This window comes from Heptranchias perlo, chromosome 6 (assembly GCF_035084215.1).
Source record: "Heptranchias perlo isolate sHepPer1 chromosome 6, sHepPer1.hap1, whole genome shotgun sequence".
In the NCBI taxonomy this organism is placed as follows: domain Eukaryota; kingdom Metazoa; phylum Chordata; class Chondrichthyes; order Hexanchiformes; family Hexanchidae; genus Heptranchias; species Heptranchias perlo.
Window position 1 is genome coordinate 64,722,618 of NC_090330.1, and position 17,055 is coordinate 64,739,672.

General features: G+C 46.5%; 1 protein-coding gene across 1 annotated transcript in view; it reads left to right on the forward strand.

Annotated features, from left to right (window-relative positions):
• Positions 1-17,055, forward strand: part of LOC137323053 (protein diaphanous homolog 3-like) — a 796,634-nt gene that overhangs the window by 283,756 nt on the left and 495,823 nt on the right. The window lies entirely within an intron of this gene.

The window sequence follows — 17,055 nt, forward strand, 5'->3', positions numbered from 1 at the left end:
TGATATAGCTGCAAAGTTGCCCTGATCATGACTTTGCATGAACTGTTGCAGATTCATTTGATTCAATTTCATCAATTGGTACTGCTGAGCTGAAAATGCTTGTTAATTTTCATTCCAAAAAGCTAGTTGTTCTTTATTCTACACCCTTCAAGCATCATGAGAAGTAAGACTTTTCAAAACTTTGGGGCGTTTCCCTTGACTTTCTTTTTGAGCCAAATATGTAAATTGCCTCACTTGGGCATCTCTAATTTTTTCTTCATTGCCATCTTCAATCTTTAACTTACTGATATGTTTAAAAAAATGATTGGTATTAATTGGTTTATTTTATTTATTCCTGCTCCTTTTGCCACTGAAATACAACAAAGCCTTATCTATCTCAACCTTTCCTGGATTTTACGTTATCTCCTGTGTTATTGGAAGACTGCTCTTAAAATCCTGGGCAGTCTGAAGGTAATGGGACTAAGTTAGCCACAGCGCTGATGTGCGAGACCAATTGCAGAATTCCACATTGACTTGACATAGTGCCATTGAGTAGGCACACAATGCCTAGCAACCAGCCTGGAAACTAGTAACATTTTAAACTAAAATTCCAGTGTTTTTAATGTTACAAGAGAACCAACTCTCCCATCAGCTCTCTTCTAACAGAATCTAACTGGCTGGTGAGTGGAGCTCTGCACATGCCTGCTAGTTGTTAGCAAGAGATGCCAGGGCAGAATGTGCTGACATTGTCATCTAGTATTAGTTGAAAGTAGAAATTGCTTTCTTCCATTTTGCTCAGTCCCATTGTTTGGCTTCATATGAAGGGCCAGAAATGGGCTTCTCACTCTGACCATTTGCTGGCTTCACTTTTAGGAGCTCCAACCATTTTTGGTCAACATTCCTTTAGTTTTGGATTTATTATTGGTATCAAAGAGAAGGCATGAAAAAATATTAGCAGGTAAAATCAAAGACAACCTAAAGATGTTTCATAAATACATTAAGAGCAAGAGGATTACTAAGGAAAGAGTGAGGCCTATTAGAGACCAAAAAGGTAAACTATGTGTGGAGATGGGAGATGGAAGATGTGGGTATGGTTCTTAATGAATTCTTTGCATCTGTCTTCACAAAGGAGAGGGATGATGCAGGGATTGAAGTTATGGAGGAGGAGTGTGAATTATTGAATGGGATAAACATAGTGAGAGAGGAAGTATTAAGGGAATTAGCATCTTTAAAAGTGGATAAATCACCAGGGCTGGATGAAATGTATCCCAGGCTGTTAAAAGAAGCCAGGGAGGAAATAGCGGAGGCTTTAACAATCATTTTCCAAACTTCACTGGATACAGGCATAGTGCAGGAGGATTGGAGGACTGCTAACATTGTACCATTGTTTAAAAAGGGAGCGAAAGATGGACAGAGTAATTGCAGGCCAGTCAGCCAGTGGGCGAATTATTGGAATCAATTCTGAGGGACAGGATAAACTTTCACTCAGAAAGGCACGGACTAATCAAGGACAGTCAGCACGAATTTGTTAAGGGGAGGTCGTGTCTGACTAACGTGATTGAATTTTTCGAGGAGGTGACAAGGAGAATTGATGAGGGTCGTGCAATTGATGTAGTCCACATGGATTTTAGCAAGACTTTTGACAAAGTCCCACATGGCAGATTGGTCGAAAAAGTAAAGGCCCATGGGATCCAAGGGAATGTGGCAAATTGGATCTAAAATTGGCTCAGTGGCAGGAAGCAAAGGGTAATGGTCGACGGGTGTTTTTGCAACTGGGAGGCTGTTTCCAGTGGGGTGCCGCAGGGCTCGGTACTAGGTCCTTTGCTTTTTGTGGTATACATTAACAATTTGGACTTAAATGTAGGGGCATGATTAAGAAATTTGCGGATGATACAAAGATAGGCTGTGTGGTTGATAGTGAGGAGGAAAGCTGTAGACTGCAGGAAGATATCAGTGGACTGGTCAGATGGGCAGAAAAGTGGCAAATGGAGTTCAATCCGGAGAAGTGTGAGGTGATGCATTTGGGGAAAGCAAACAAGGCAAGGGAATACACAATAAATGGCAGGTTACTGAGAAGTGTAGATGAAGTGAGGGAACTTGGAGTGGACAGGGAGATAAGGTGGTTAAGAAGGCATATGGAATGCTTTCCTTTATTAGCTGAGGCATAGAATATGAAAGCAGGGATGTTATGCTGGAACTGTATAAAACACTAGTTAGGCCACAGCTTGAGTCCTGCGCACAGTTCTGGTCACCACATTACAGTAAGGATGTAATTGCACCAGAGAGGGTGCAGAGGAGATTTACGAGGATGTTGCCAGGACTGGAGAATTTTAGCTATGATGACAGATTGGATAGGCTGGGGTTGTTTTCCTTGGAACAGAGGAGTCTGATGGGTGATTTGATTTGAGGGGTACGAAATTATGAGGGGCTTAGATTGAACGAATAGGAAGGATCTATTTCCCTTTGTGGAGGGGTCAATAACCAGGGGGCATAGATTTAAAGTGATTGGTAGAAGGATTAGAGTGGAAATGGGGAAAACATTTTTCACCCAGAGAGTGGTGGGGGTCTGGGACTCACTGCCTGAGAGGGTGGAAGAGGCAGAAACCCTCAACTCATTTAAAAAATACCTGGATGTGCACCTGAAGAGCCGTGACCTGCAGGGCTACGGACCAAATGTGGGAAAGTGGGATTAGACTGGGTGGCTCGTTTCTTAGCTGGCGTGGACACGATGGCCGAATGGCCTCCTTCTGTGCTGTAAATTTTCTATGGATTTTCTATGATTCTTTCAAAGAAAACATCTCCTTGAAAACCTTAAAATGCTGAATAAAAAAGATTTGTAAACTCGTGCTAGGATAATGAATCCTTTCGTGTTCAGTGTTTATCGCTCAGCTCATGAAGGGTTCACAATATGAAATGGTTGTCTTATCACCGACTAGAAATTTAGTTGTGTCTTGATAGCCAGATGCATGATAGTGCCTGACTAATTTAAAATATTTGCACATTCAATGATGCCTACCTAGGCTTTGACTCGTTAGCACAAACTCTTGCCACAATCATTTAAGCTGTTATTTTATAACCTCACCAAAATGCTGCTTTTATATCAATGTAGAAAGTAAGTAAACACTGGAATCGAGTCAGAGATCTGACTCTGAAACATTTGAAAACCAAAAGGTGCCTCCAGGAAGTGTGTGTTTTGAAACTGCAGTGTAACTCCAGACTGGAAACGTAGAAACATTTTAAACCAAAATTTCAGTGTTTTAAATGTTACAAGAGAGCTGACTTTCCCATCAGTTCTCTTGTAACAGAATCTGACTGGCCAGTGAGTGGAGCTCTGCACATGCAGTAACAACTTTGTTATACAGGTTTCGAGATGGAGCCAACATTGGAACCCAGGACTGCCAGAGAGCTTTGAACTTGACTGGTCAGAGACCAGTGCTTGTAATGACAGCCTTGCATTTCTTTCTTTTAAGACAGTTATGCTGTTCTTATTTCGGTTGCTAAGAAAAATGTGTTAGCTTCACATGATATTCTTTGTCATTTGACTACAACAGTTGTAAGATCCCTTCCAAAATTTTTATTTGGAAGTCAATGTGCTGAAATTTTATTTGCCCACAGCATGCTTCCTTGCAAACTTTTTGCAGAACATTCATGCTTTCTGAGATCAGAGCCGAGCACATTTCTCAACTTCGGTAGTGTTTTGTTTAATTTGATTACTGACTGAAACCTATTGCTATGCAGAGTTTACTGGGTAGCACAGTATATCTTGTTAGTGTTTAACTTGTGTTCCACCAAGAAAAGTTGAATTTCATCCTATTCATGTCGTAGCTGCATCATGTGCCAAGGGTAACTCATGATGTTATTGGTGAGACAGCTAAATAGAATAGTTTACATGCTTTTATGAAGTATCATTGTCTTCATTTGATAAATAACCCTGGCAAGTACTCTGGTGCTGCAGAGTAAGTCATACACTTTCGCATTTCTGTTGTTTCCACTATTATAGCAAAATTGCTTTGACATAATGAATTTGCATGAAGAATATTAATTACAAACCATACCTGTGCATTGGATGGACTGAGTGGCTATTTTTATTTCTATAGTTTTCATTCTCATTCTTTCATTGTAGTTCAATTTTTTTTTGAAAAAAGGCTTCCTTGTTCTGCACTTGGATTGTTCCAATGTTTTTTTCCTTACCCTATTATCCTTTTGGTTTGGATTATGATGTATTTATTTGTTAAATAGATACAGTCAGTAACATCCAAAGAATGAGGAATACTGTGCCTACAGTAGTTGATGCAGCATTCCATTGAAAACTGGCAACCTGTCAGTTGTGACACAATTTTATTGACAAGGAATGGAAATAAAAGTTAATTCAGATTTCAGTGTAATTACATTGTATACCAATTGGTTTGTGCTTGACAACTATATTGTGACGATGGTTATATCAGCTTGGCTCAGTTGGCAGCAAGCTCACCTCTGAGTCAGAGGGTTATAGGTTCATGCCCCACAAGGGACTTGAGCACATAATCTAGGCTGACACTCCAATGACTTGCCACATCTTTTTACACCTTTGAAAGCTTATCAAAACCTCTCCTAGATTCTGCTTGGTGTGTGTTTCTCCCATTGCCATTCCCCCTTATGAAATGACTTTGGGCTTCACGCTGTGTTAAATGTGAGTGCTAATGGTGTTGTGGAACTTTGCTTTTGTAAATAGCCCTGACAGCCCTTCAGAAATTTTAATTGGCATTGCTGTCCACCATAGTTATGTAGCACTGTGTTACAAGGATAACAACAGCTTGCATTTATGTCGTGTTTTTAATGTTGTAAGATGTCCCACGGCATTTCACAGAGCTGTGAGGATGAAATGGATACCAAGCCAATGAAGGAGAGATTAGGAGGGGTGACCAAAAACTTGGTTTAGGTGAGTTTTAAGAAGAATCTTAAAGAAAGAAGGGAATGTGGAGGGATTTTGGGAGGAAATTCCAGAGCATGGGGCCGAGGCAACTGAAGGCACGGCTGCCAATGAAGCGGTTAAGAAGAGGCCAGAATCAGAGAGTTTAGTTTGTGATGGGAGTTGGAGTGCTACTAGAGATAGAGAGGCAAGATCATGGAAGGATGTAATTAGAATTAAAATTTTAAATTTAAGGCTTAAGGGGACTGGGAGCTAATAAACAGCTTGTAAGGATGGGTGTGATGGGCAAGCAAAACTTGTTGCAGGATAAAATAATGGTGGTCGAGCTTGGGATGAGTTGAATTTTGTGGAGGATGACAGACCAGCCAGTACAGCATTGAAGTAATTAAGTCTGGAAGTAACGAAGTGACATATGAGGGTTTGAGCACCAGATGGGCTGAGGTAGGGACGGAGGCGGGTGATGTTTCAGAGATAGACGTTGGTGGTCTTTGTGATGGAGAAGATATGGCTTCATAAGCTCAGCTCAAGATCAGACAGGACACTGAGGCTGCAAGCAATCTGGTTCAGCCTGAGACAGTGGCCAGGGAAAGAATGGAGTGGTAGCATGGGGTACAGAGTTTGTGCTGAGGGCCAAAGACAATAGCTTTAGTCTTCCCAAAGTTTGGCTGGTGGAAATTAGGGCTCATTTCAGACTAGACATCAAGATGAGTATTCTGATAGAATAAAGGCAGTGGAGGGGTTGAGAGAGGTAATGGAGAAATAGAGCTGGGTATCACTGGCATACATGTGGAAGCTGACCCCCGCGTATACGGATGATGTTGCCAAGGAGCAGCATTTAAATGAGGAAGAGTAAGGGTGCAAGGATGAATCCTTTGGTGTCTCCAGAGTTGAGGATGTGAGGGTGGGAAGAGAAAACATTTCTAGAGATGTTCTGGCTAAGATGGGTAGAAAAGTGTGGAACAAAACAAAGACAGTCCTACAAGCTGGATAACGGAGAAGAGGCTTGGAGAAGGATTGTATGGTTGATCATGTTGAAGGTGCAGAGAGGTTGAGGAGCATGAAAAAGGATAAGCACCAAAGTCACAAAATGTGATTTTGGTTAGAGCTGTGGAAGTGGAAATCTGATTGGAGGGATTCAGACAGGAGTTGCAGGAGAAATGAGTATAGATTTGGGAGGCAAAAGTATAATGAAAGGACTTAAGAGGAAAGGAGATGGTAGTTATTGGGGCGACAGGGTAGGAGGGTGATAGTAACAGCTTTGAAAGAGATGGGCACAGTGCCTGAGGAGAGGAATTTGCAATGTCAGCAAGGATAGGGGCTGGGAAAGGAAATTGGGTATTCAGGAGTTTCATGGGCATTGGGTTGAGGGGGCATGAGGTAGGTCTCTTTGACAAGATGAGCTTGAAGAGGGCATGGAGGAAATGGGAATGAAACTCGAGAGAGATGGGGGTTCAAAGCTGGATTTGGGGGGGTGGGGAAGAGCTTTGGTTTGGTTGGCAAGGAGAAGCGGGAGCAGGGGAAGCAGCAGAAGCAGCCGATGAATGTTTTTCTTGATGAAGAAATCTGAGCTCCTTGCCCTTGGTGTTCGAGATGATGCTAGAGTGGGCGGGGGAGACGGGTTCAAGGTGGCAGTTAGTAGTAGAGAGAAGTAGGCCACCTGGCCCCACGAGACTGCTCTGCCATTCAACAAGATCATGGCTGATCTTCTACCTCAATGCCATTTTCCTGCACCATCCCCATATCCCTTGATGCCTTTAATATCTAGAAATCTATCGATCTCTGTTTTGAATGTACTCAATGACTGAGCCTCCACAGCCCTTGGGTGGAGAATTGTAAAGATTCACCACCCTCTGAGTGAAGAAATTTCTCCTCATCTCAGTCCTAAATGGGCTACCCCTTATTCTGAGACTGTGACCCCTGGTTCTAGATTCCCCAGCCTTGGGAAACATCCTTCTTGCATTACCCTGTCAAGCCCTGCAAGAATTTTGTATGTTTCAATGAGATCACGTCTCATTCGTCTAAACTTTAGAGAATACAGGCCTAGTCGACTCAGTCTCTCCTCATATGACAATCCTGTCATCCCAGGAATCAGTCTGGTGAACCTTCGTTGCACTCCCTCTATGGCAAATATATCCTTTCTTAGATAAGGAGATGAAAATTGTACGCAATACTCCAGTTGCGGTCTCACCAAGGCCTATTCTAATTGCCAATTGTGGTGGTAGATAGGTTGCCGAACAAACGGACTACTTTATCCTGGATGGTGTTGAGGCTCTTGAGAGCTGTTGCAGCAGCACCCATCCAGGCAAGTGGAGAGTATTCCCTCACACTCCTGACATGTGCCTTGTAGGAAGTGGAGAGATTTTGTGGAGTCATGAGGTGAGCCATTCACTGCAGAATACCCAGCCTCTGACCTGCTCTAGTAGCCACGACATTTGTTTGGCTGGTCCAGTTGAGTTTCCAGCCACTGGTGACTGCAGGATGTTGATGGTGGGGGATTCAGCGATGGTATTACCATTGAATGTCAGGGGGAGGTGGTTGGACTCTTTCTTGTTGAAGATGGTCATTGCCTGGCAATTGTGTGGTGCGAATGTGAGTTGCCATTTGTCCGCCCAAGCCTGGATGTTGTCCAGGTCTTGCTGCATGGGGGCATGGACTGCTTGAAAATCTGAGGAATTGAACAGTGCAATCATCAGTGAACAGCCCTGCTTGATCTTATGATGCAGGGAAGGTCATTGATGAAGCAGCTGAAGATAGTTAGGCCCAGGGGATGCTCCCCCGAGGAACATCTGCTGTGATGTCCTGGGGCTGAGATGATTAGGCTCCAACAACCGCAACCATTTTTGTTTATGCCAGTTATGTCTCCAGCCCCTGGTGAATTTTCCCCCGATCCCTTTTGACTTCAATTCTACTGGGGCTCCTTGGTGCTGAACTCGATCACTCTCACTTCACCTCTGGATTTCAGCTCTTTTGTCCTCATTTAGACCAAGACTGTAATGAGTTCTGGAACCAAATGGTCCCGGCGGAACCCAAACTGAGCATTGGTGAGCAGGTTATTGGTGAGTAAGTGCCACTTTGTAGCACTGTTGACTACTCCTTCCACCACTTTACTGATGATTAAGAGTAGGCTGACAGGACCACAATTGGCCGGGTTAGATTTGTCCTGCTTTTTGTTGACAGGACATATCTGGACATTTTTCCACATTGTTGAATAGATACCAGTGCTGTACTGGAACAGCTTGACAAGAGGCATGGCTAGTTCTAGTGCACAGGTCTTCAGCGCTTCAGCCAGGATGTTGTAGGGACCCGTTGCCTTTGTTGTGGCCATTACGCTCAGTCGTTTCTTGGTATCATGTGGAGTGAATTGAATTGGCTGAAGACTGGCATCTGTGATGGTGGGGAACTCAGAAAGAAGCCGAGAAGAATCATCCACTCAGCATTTCTGGCTGGAGATGGTTGTAAACGTTTTAGTCTTGACTTTTGCACTTAGGTGCTGGGTTCTGCCATCGTTGAGGATGGCGATATTCATGGAGCCTCCTCCTCCCTTTAGTTGCTTAATTGTCCACCATCATTCATGACTGGATGTGGAAGGACTGCCGAACTTTGATTTGATCCGTTGGTTGTGGGATTGCTTCGCTCTACCTTTTGCATGCTGCTTCTGCTGTTGAGCATGCATATAGTCCTGTTTTGTAACTTCACCAGGTTGCTATCTCATTTTCAGGTGCACCTGGTGCTGCTCTTGGCATGACCTTCTACAATCCACATTAAACCAGGGTTGGTCATCTGGCTTGATAGTGATTGAGAAGCGAGGGATATGCCTGGCCATGAAGTTACAGGTTGTGGTGGATTACAGTTCTGCAGCTGCTGATGGGCCACAGCGTCTCATGGGTGCCCAGTTTTGAGTTTCTAGATTTGTTCTTAATCTATCCCACTTAGCACGGTGGTAGTGCCACACAACATGATGGAGGGTGTCCTCAGTGTGAAGTCAGGACTTGGTCTCCACAGGGACTGTGCGGTGGTCACTCCTACCAATGCTGACATGGACAGATGCATCTGCGACAGGTAGATTGATGAGGATGAGGTCAAAAAGCTTTATCTGTCGTGTTGGTTCTCTCACCACCTGCTGCAAGCCCAGTCTGGCAGTTATGTGCTTCAGGGCTCGGTCAATGGTGGTACCACTGAGCCACTCTTAGAGATGGACATTGAAATCCCCCACCCAGAGTACATTCTGTTCCCATGCTGTCCTCAGTGCTTCCTCCAGGTGGTTTTCAACATAGAGGAGTGCTGAGCTATCAGCTCAGGGAGGGTGACAAATGGTAATCATGTTTGACCTGAAACCATGAGACTTCATGGGGTCCGGAGTGAATGTTGAGGACTCCCAGGGCCACTGCCACGTGACTGTATACCACTGTGCTCCCACCTCTGGTGAGTCTGTCCTGCTGGTATGACAGGACATACCCAGGGATCGTGATGGAGGAATCTGGAACATTGGCTGATCGTCATACTCACAGAATCATATCTGTCAGAATGTTGCTTGACTAGTCTTTGTGACAGCTCTCACAACTTTGGCATCAGTCCCCAAATGTTAGTGAGGAGAATGTTGCAGGGTCGACTGGGCTGGGTGTATCTTTGTCGGTCCGAATTCGATGCTAAGGTCGAAGCGAAATGGTTTGTCCGGTTTTTTTATTCTTGTCCTTTTTTGTAGCAGTTTGATACAACTGACTGGCTAATCCATTTCAGACAGCAGTTAAAAGTCAACCACATTGGTTGCCATTGTCTGAGGTTGAAGCAAATTATTGCCAGCCTCGGTGACCTATTCAATCCTGAACTGCGTTTCTGACCTTGTATCCTCTCCATCAGAAAGAACGCTGTCTTCTACCCCAGTAAAATCACTTACCTCCACCCCTACCTTAACCCACTTATGCTGAAACCCTCATTCATTTGTCTTTGTCAATCCCAGACTTGATTAATTAAATGCTGTGCTGCCGGGCAATGCCCTCCATCCTCACTAAATTTCAATTCATCCGAAGCTCTGCTCTCCATATCCAATCCCATCACCCTTGTCCTTGCTAGCCCACATTGGCTTTTGGTTCCCCAATGCTTCAAATTTAAAATTCTCATCATTGTGTTTAAATCCCTCCATTGCCTTGCCTCTCCTGCTTTTCTTTTAACCTGCTGCAACCCTAACCCTCCCGACAACCACCCCCCACCACCACCCCCCCCCCCACCACTGAAATTCGTCTTTGCTTTGACTCCAGTCTCTTCTTCATCCCCACATCTCCTTGTCCCACCACTGGCGGCATTGCTTTCAGCCACCTAGACCACACGTTCTGGAATTCTTTCCCTCGACCCACTGCCTCTCCCCTCTATCTGCTTCTTTAAGAGCCTCTTTAAAACTCACCTCTTCAATATTTTTCCCTTATGCTTCTGTGAAGTTCCTCAGCACGTTTTTCTTTGATAAATGTGCTATATAAAAGCAAGTTGTTATTACTACTACCAACAGAAAGAATAATGGAGCTGCTGGTAGGTCAGATTGACAGTGGCCACGTTTTTCCGCTGCCATTATCTTTGACTTCAGTGCTGCTACTATGTAAACTGGAAGAAAAAAGTCGGATAATGGATTTGTGGCCCCTTACATTTGGATACCCATAAAGAAATATTTTGCAATATGAGTGATCATGAGAGGGAAAGGAAAGGCATCTGAATCTAGAGCTCCCTGGATGACGAAAGATACAGAGATTAAAATAAAACAGAAAAAGGAGGCTCATGACAAATGTACGGTTTATAATACAATAGAGAACGAAGCTAAATACAGAAAGTACAGAGGAGATCGAAGAAAGGAAGTAAGAGGGGCAAAGAGTGAGTATGAGAATAGATTAGCAGCTAAAATAAAAGGGAACCGAAAAGTCTTTTATAAACATATAAATAGTAAAAGGGTAGTCAAAGGAAGGGTGGGATGCTTAGGGACGAAAGAGGAAATCATCTTGTGGAGGCAGAGGGCATGGCTGAGGTACTAAATGAATACTTTGCATCGGTCTTCACTAGAGAAGAGGATGCTGCCATTGTAGCGGTGAAGGAGGAGGTAGCAGCGATATTAGATAGGTTAAAATTTGATAAAGAGGAAGTACTTTTTAAAAAAAAAGATTCGTTCACAGGATGTGGGCGTCGCTGGCGAGGCCAGCATTTATTGCCCATCCCTAATTGCCCTGGAGAAGGTGGTGGTGAGCCGCCTTCTTGAACTGCTGCAGTCCGTGTGGTGACGGTTCTCCCACAGTGCTGTTAGGAAGGGAGTTCCAGGATTTTGACCCAGCGACATTGAAGGAACGGCGATATATTTCCAAGTCGGGATGGTGTGTGACTTGGAGGGGAACGTGCAGGTGGTGTTGTTCCCATGCGCTTGCTGCTCTTGTCCTTCTAGGTGGTAGAGGTCGCGGGTTTGGGAGGTGCTGTCGAAGAAGCCTTGGCGAGTTGCTGCAGTGCATCCTGTGGATGGTGCACACTGCAGCCACAGTGCGCCGGTGGTGAAGGGAGTGAATGTTTAGGGTGGTGGATGGGGTGCCAATCAAGCGGGCTGCTTTATCTTGGATGGTGTCGAGCTGCTTGAGTGTTGTTGGAGATGCACTCATCCAAGCAAGTGGAGAGTATTCCATCACACTCCTGACTTGTGCCTTGTAGATGGTGGAAAGGCTTTGGGGAGTCAGGAGGTGAGTCACTCGCCGCAGAATACCCAGCCTCTGACCTGCTCTCGTAGCCACAGTATTTATATGGCTGGTCCAGTTCAGTTTCTGGTCAATGGTGACCCCCAGGATGTTGATGGTGGGGGATTCGGCGATGGCAATGCCGTTGAATGTCAAGGGGAGGTGGTCATTGCCTGGCACTTATCTGGCGCGAATGTTACTTGCCACTTATCAGCCCAAGCCTCGATGTTGTCCAGGTCTTGCTGCATGCGGGCTCGGATTGCTTCATTATCTGAGGGGTTGCGAATGGAACTGAACACTGTGCAGTCATCAGCGAACATCCCCATTTCTGACCTCATGATGGAGGGGGGAAGGTCATTGATGAAGCAGCTGAAGATGGTTGGGCCTAGGACACTGCCCTGAGGAACTCCTGCAGCAATGCCCTGGGGCTGAGATGCTTGGCCTCCAACAACCACTACCATCTTCCTTTGTGCTAGGTATGACTCCAGCCACTGGAGAGTTTTCCCCCTGATTCCCATGGACTTCAATTTTACTAGGGCTCCTTGGTGCCACACTCGGTCAAATGCTGCCTTGATGTCAAGGGCAGTCACTCTCACCTCGCCTCTGGAATTCAGCTCTTTTGTCCATGTTTGGACCAAGGCTGTAATGAGGTCTGGAGCCGAGTGGTCCTGGCGGAACCCAAACTGAGCATCGGTGAGCAGGTTATTGGTGAGTAAGTGCCGCTTGATAGCACTGTCGACGACACCTTCCATCACTTTGCTGATGATTGAGAGTAGACTGATGGGGCGGTAATTGGCCGGATTGGATTTGTCCTGCTTTTTGTGGACAGGACATACCTGGGCAATTTTCCACATTGTCGGGTAGATGCCAGTGTTGTAACTGTACTGGAACAGCTTGGCTAGAGGCGCAGCTAGTTCTGGAGCACAAGTCTTCAGTACGACAGCTGGGATGTTGTCGGGGCCCATAGCCCTTGCTGTATCCAGTGCACTCAGCCGTTTCTTGATATCACATGGAGTGAATCGAATTGGCCGAAGACTGGCTTCCGTGATGGTGGGGATATCGGGAGGAGGCTGAGATGGATCATCCACTTGGCACTTCCGGCTGAAGATGGTTGCAAACGCTTCAGCCTTGTCTTTTGCACTCACGTGCTGGACTCCGCCATCATTGAGGATGGGGATGTTTGCAGAGCCTCCTCCTCCCGTTAGTTGTTTAATTGTCCACCACCATTCACGACTGGATGTGGCAGGACTGCAGAGCTTTGATCTGATCCGTTGGTTGTGGAATCGCTTAGCTCTGTCTATAGCATGTTGCTTCCGCTGTTTAGCATGCACGTAGTCCTGAGTTGCAGCTTCACCAGGTTGGTACCTCATTTTTAGGTACGCCTGGTGCTGCTCCTGGCATGCTCTTCTACACTCCTCATTGAACCAGGGTTGATCCCCTGGCTTGTTGGTAATGGTAGAGTGAGGAATATGCCGGGCCATGAGGTTACAGATTGTGCTGGAATACAATTCTGCTGCTGCTGATGGCCCACAGCGCCTCACGGATGCCCAATCTTGAGCTGCTAGATCCGTTCTGAATCTATCCCATTTAGCACGGTGGTAGTGCCACACAACACGTTGGATGGTGTCCTCAGTGCGAAGACGGGACTTCATCTCCACTAGGCACCGGACACGACAACGGCAAAAAAACACCAAGCCCAGTCGACCCTGCAAGGTCCTCCTTACTAACATCTGGGGACTTGTGCCAAAATTGGGAGAGCTGTCCCACAGACTAGTCAAGCAACAGCCTGACATAGCCATACTCACAGAATCATATCTTTCAGCCAACGTCCCAGACTCTTCCATCACCATCCCTGGGTATGTCCTGTCCCACCGGCAGGACAGACCCACCAGAGGTGGCGGTACAGTGATATACAGTCAGGAGGGAGTGGCCCTGGGAGTCCTCAACATTGACTCTGGACCCCATGAAATCTCATGGCATCAGGTCAAACATGGGCAAGGAAACCTCCTGCTGATTACCACCTACCGTCCTCCCTCAGCTGATGAATCAGTCCTCCTCCATGTTGAACACCACTTGGAGGAAGCACTGAGGGTAGCAAGGGCACAAAATGTACTCTGGGTGGGGGACTTCAATGTCCATCACCAAGAGTGGCTCGGTAGCACCACTACTGACCGAGCTGGCCGAGTCCTGAAGGACATAGCTGCTCGACTGGGCCTGCGGCAGGTGGTGAGCGAACCAACACGAGGGAAAAACTTACTTGACCTCGTCCTCACCAATCTACCTGTCGCAAATGCATCTGTCCATGACAGTATTGGTAGGAGTGACCACCGCACAGTCCTCGTGGAGATGAAATCACGTCTTCGCACTGAGGACACCATCCAACGTGTTGTGTGGCACTACCACCGTGCTAAATGGGATAGATTCAGAACAGATCCAGCAGCTCAAAACTGGGCATCCATGAGGCGCTGTGGGCCATCAGCAGCAGCAGAATTGTATTCCAGCACAATCTGTAACCTCATGGCCCGGCATATTCCTCACTCTACCATTACCAACAAGCCAGGGGATCAACCCTGGTTCAATGAGGAGTGTAGAAGAGCATGCCAGGAGCAGCACCAGGCGTACCGAAAAATGAGGTGCCAACCTGGTGAAGCTACAACTCAGGACGACATGCATGCTAAACAGCGGAAGCAACATGCTATCGACAGAGCTAAGCGATTCCACAACCAACGGATCAGATCAAAGCTCTGCAGTCCTGCCACATCCAGTCGTGAATGGTGGTGGACAATTAAACAACTAACGGGAGGAGGAGGCTCTGCAAACATCCCCATTCTCAATGATGGCGGAGTCCAGCACGTGAGTGCAAAAGACAAGGCTGAAGCGTTTGCAACCATCTTCAGCCAGAAGTGCCGAGTGGATAATCCATCTCAGCCTCCTCCCGATATCCCCACCATCACGGAAGCCAGTCTTCGGCCAATTCGATTCAGGGCTATGGGCCCCGACAACATCCCAGCTGTAGTGCTGAAGACTTGTGCTCCAGAACTAGCTGCGCCTCTAGCCAAGCTGTTCCAGTACAGCTACAACACTGGCATCCACCCGACAATGTGGAAAATTGCCCAGGTATGTCCTGTCCACAAAAAGCAGGACAAATCCAATCCGGCCAATTACCGCCCCATCAGGCTACTCTCAATCATCAGCAAAGTGATGGAAGGTGTCGTCGACAGTGCTATCAAGCGGCACTTACTCACCAATAACCTGCTCACCGATGCTCAGTTTGGGTTCCGCCAGGACCACTCTGCTCCAGACCTCATTACAGCCTTGGTCCAAACATGGACAAAAGAGCTGAATTCCAGAGGCGAGGTGAGAGTGACTGCCCTTGACATCAAGGCAGCATTTGACCGAGTGTGGCACCAAGGAGCCCTAGTAAAATTGAAGTCCATGGGAATCAGGGGGAAAACTCTCCAGTGGCTGGAGTCATACCTAGCACAAAGGAAGATGGTAGTGGTTGTTGGAGGCCAAGCATCTCAGCCCCAGGGCATTGCTGCAGGAGTTCCTCAGGGCAGTGTCCTAGGCCCAACCATCTTCAGCTGCTTCATCAATGACCTTCCCCCCTCCATCATGAGGTCAGAAATGGGGATGTTCGCTGATGACTGCACAGTGTTCAGTTCCATTCGCAACCCCTCAGATAATGAAGCAATCCGAGCCCGCATGCAGCAAGGCCTGGACAACATCCAGGCTTGGGCTCATAAGTGGCAAGTAACATTCGCGCCAGACAAGTGCCAGGCAATGACCATCTCCAACAAGAGAGAGTCTAACCACCTCCCCTTGACATTCAACGGCATTACCATCGCCGAATCCCCCACCATCAACATCCTGGGGGTCACCATTGACCAGAAACTTAACTGGACCAGCCATATAAATACCGTGGCTACGAGAGCAGGTCAGAGGCTGGGTATTCTGTGGCGAGTGACTCACCTCCTGACTCCCCAAAGCCTTTCCACCATCTACAAGGCACAAGTCAGGAGTGTGATGGAATACTCTCCACTTGCCTGGATGAGTGCAGCTCCAACAACACTCAAGAAGCTCGACACCATCCAAGATAAAGCAGCCCGCTTGATTGGCACCCCATCCACCACCCTAAACATTCACTCCCTTCACCACCGGCGCACTGTGGCTGCAGTGTGCACCATCCACAGGATGCACTGCAGCAACTCGCCAAGGCTTCTTCGACAGCACCTCCCAAACCCGCGACCTCTACCACCTAGAAGGACAAGGGCAGCAGGCGCATGGGAACAACACCACCTGCACGTTCCCCTCCAAGTCACACACCATCCCGACTTGGAAATATATCGCCGTTCCTTCATTGTCGCTGGGTCAAAATCCTGGAACTCCCTTCCTAACAGCACTGTGGGAGAACCGTCACCACACGGACTGCAGCGGTTCAAGAAGGCGGCTCACCACCACCTTCTCGACGGCAATTAGGGATGGGCAATAAATGCCAGCCTTGCCAGCGACGCCCACATCCCGTGAACGAATAAAAAAAAAGTTGGCTAAGAGACAGAAAGTGGTGGTGAACAGTTGTTTTCCAAACTGGAGAGAAGTATATAGTAATGTTCCCCAGGGGTCATTATTAGGACTACTGCTCCTTTTGATATATATTAATGACCTGGATTTGGGTATAGAGGATACAATTTCAAAGTTTGTAGATGACACGAAATGTAGTAAACAATGTGGAGAATAGTATTAGATTTCAGGAGGACATCGACAGACTAGTAAAATAGGCAGACACATGGCAGATGAAATGTGAAGTGATACATTTTGGCAGGAAGAATGAGGAGAGGCAATGTAAACCAAACGGTACAATTTTCATAGAATTATAAAAAGGTTACAGCATGGAAGGAGGCCATTTGGCCCATCAAGTCCGTGCCGGCTCTATGCAAGAGCAATCCAGCTCGTCCCTATCCCCGTAGCCCTGTAAATTTTTTCCTTTCAAGTACTTGTGCAGTTCCCTTTTGAAAGCCGTGATTGAACCTGCCTCCACCACCCACTTTGGCAGTGCATTCCAGATCCTAACCACTCGCTGTGCAAAAAGGTTTTTCCTCATATCATCTTTGGTTCTTTTGCCAATCACCTTAAATCTATGTCCTCTGGTTCTTGACCCTTCCTCCAATGGGAACAATTTCTCTCGATCTACTCTGTCATGATTTTGAACACCTCTATCAAATCTCCTCTCAACCTGTTCCAAGCAGAACAACCCCAGCTTCTCCAGTCTATCGACATAACTAAAGTCCTTCATCCCTGGAATTATTCTAATAAATCTCTTCTGCACCCTCTCTGGCCTTCACATCCTTCCGAAAGTGCAGTGCCCAGAACTGGACACAGTACTCCAGTTGTGGCCGAACCAGTCTTTATTAAGGTTCATCAAGACTTCCTTGCTTTTGTACTCTGCTGTTTGTAAAGTCCAAGATCCCGTAT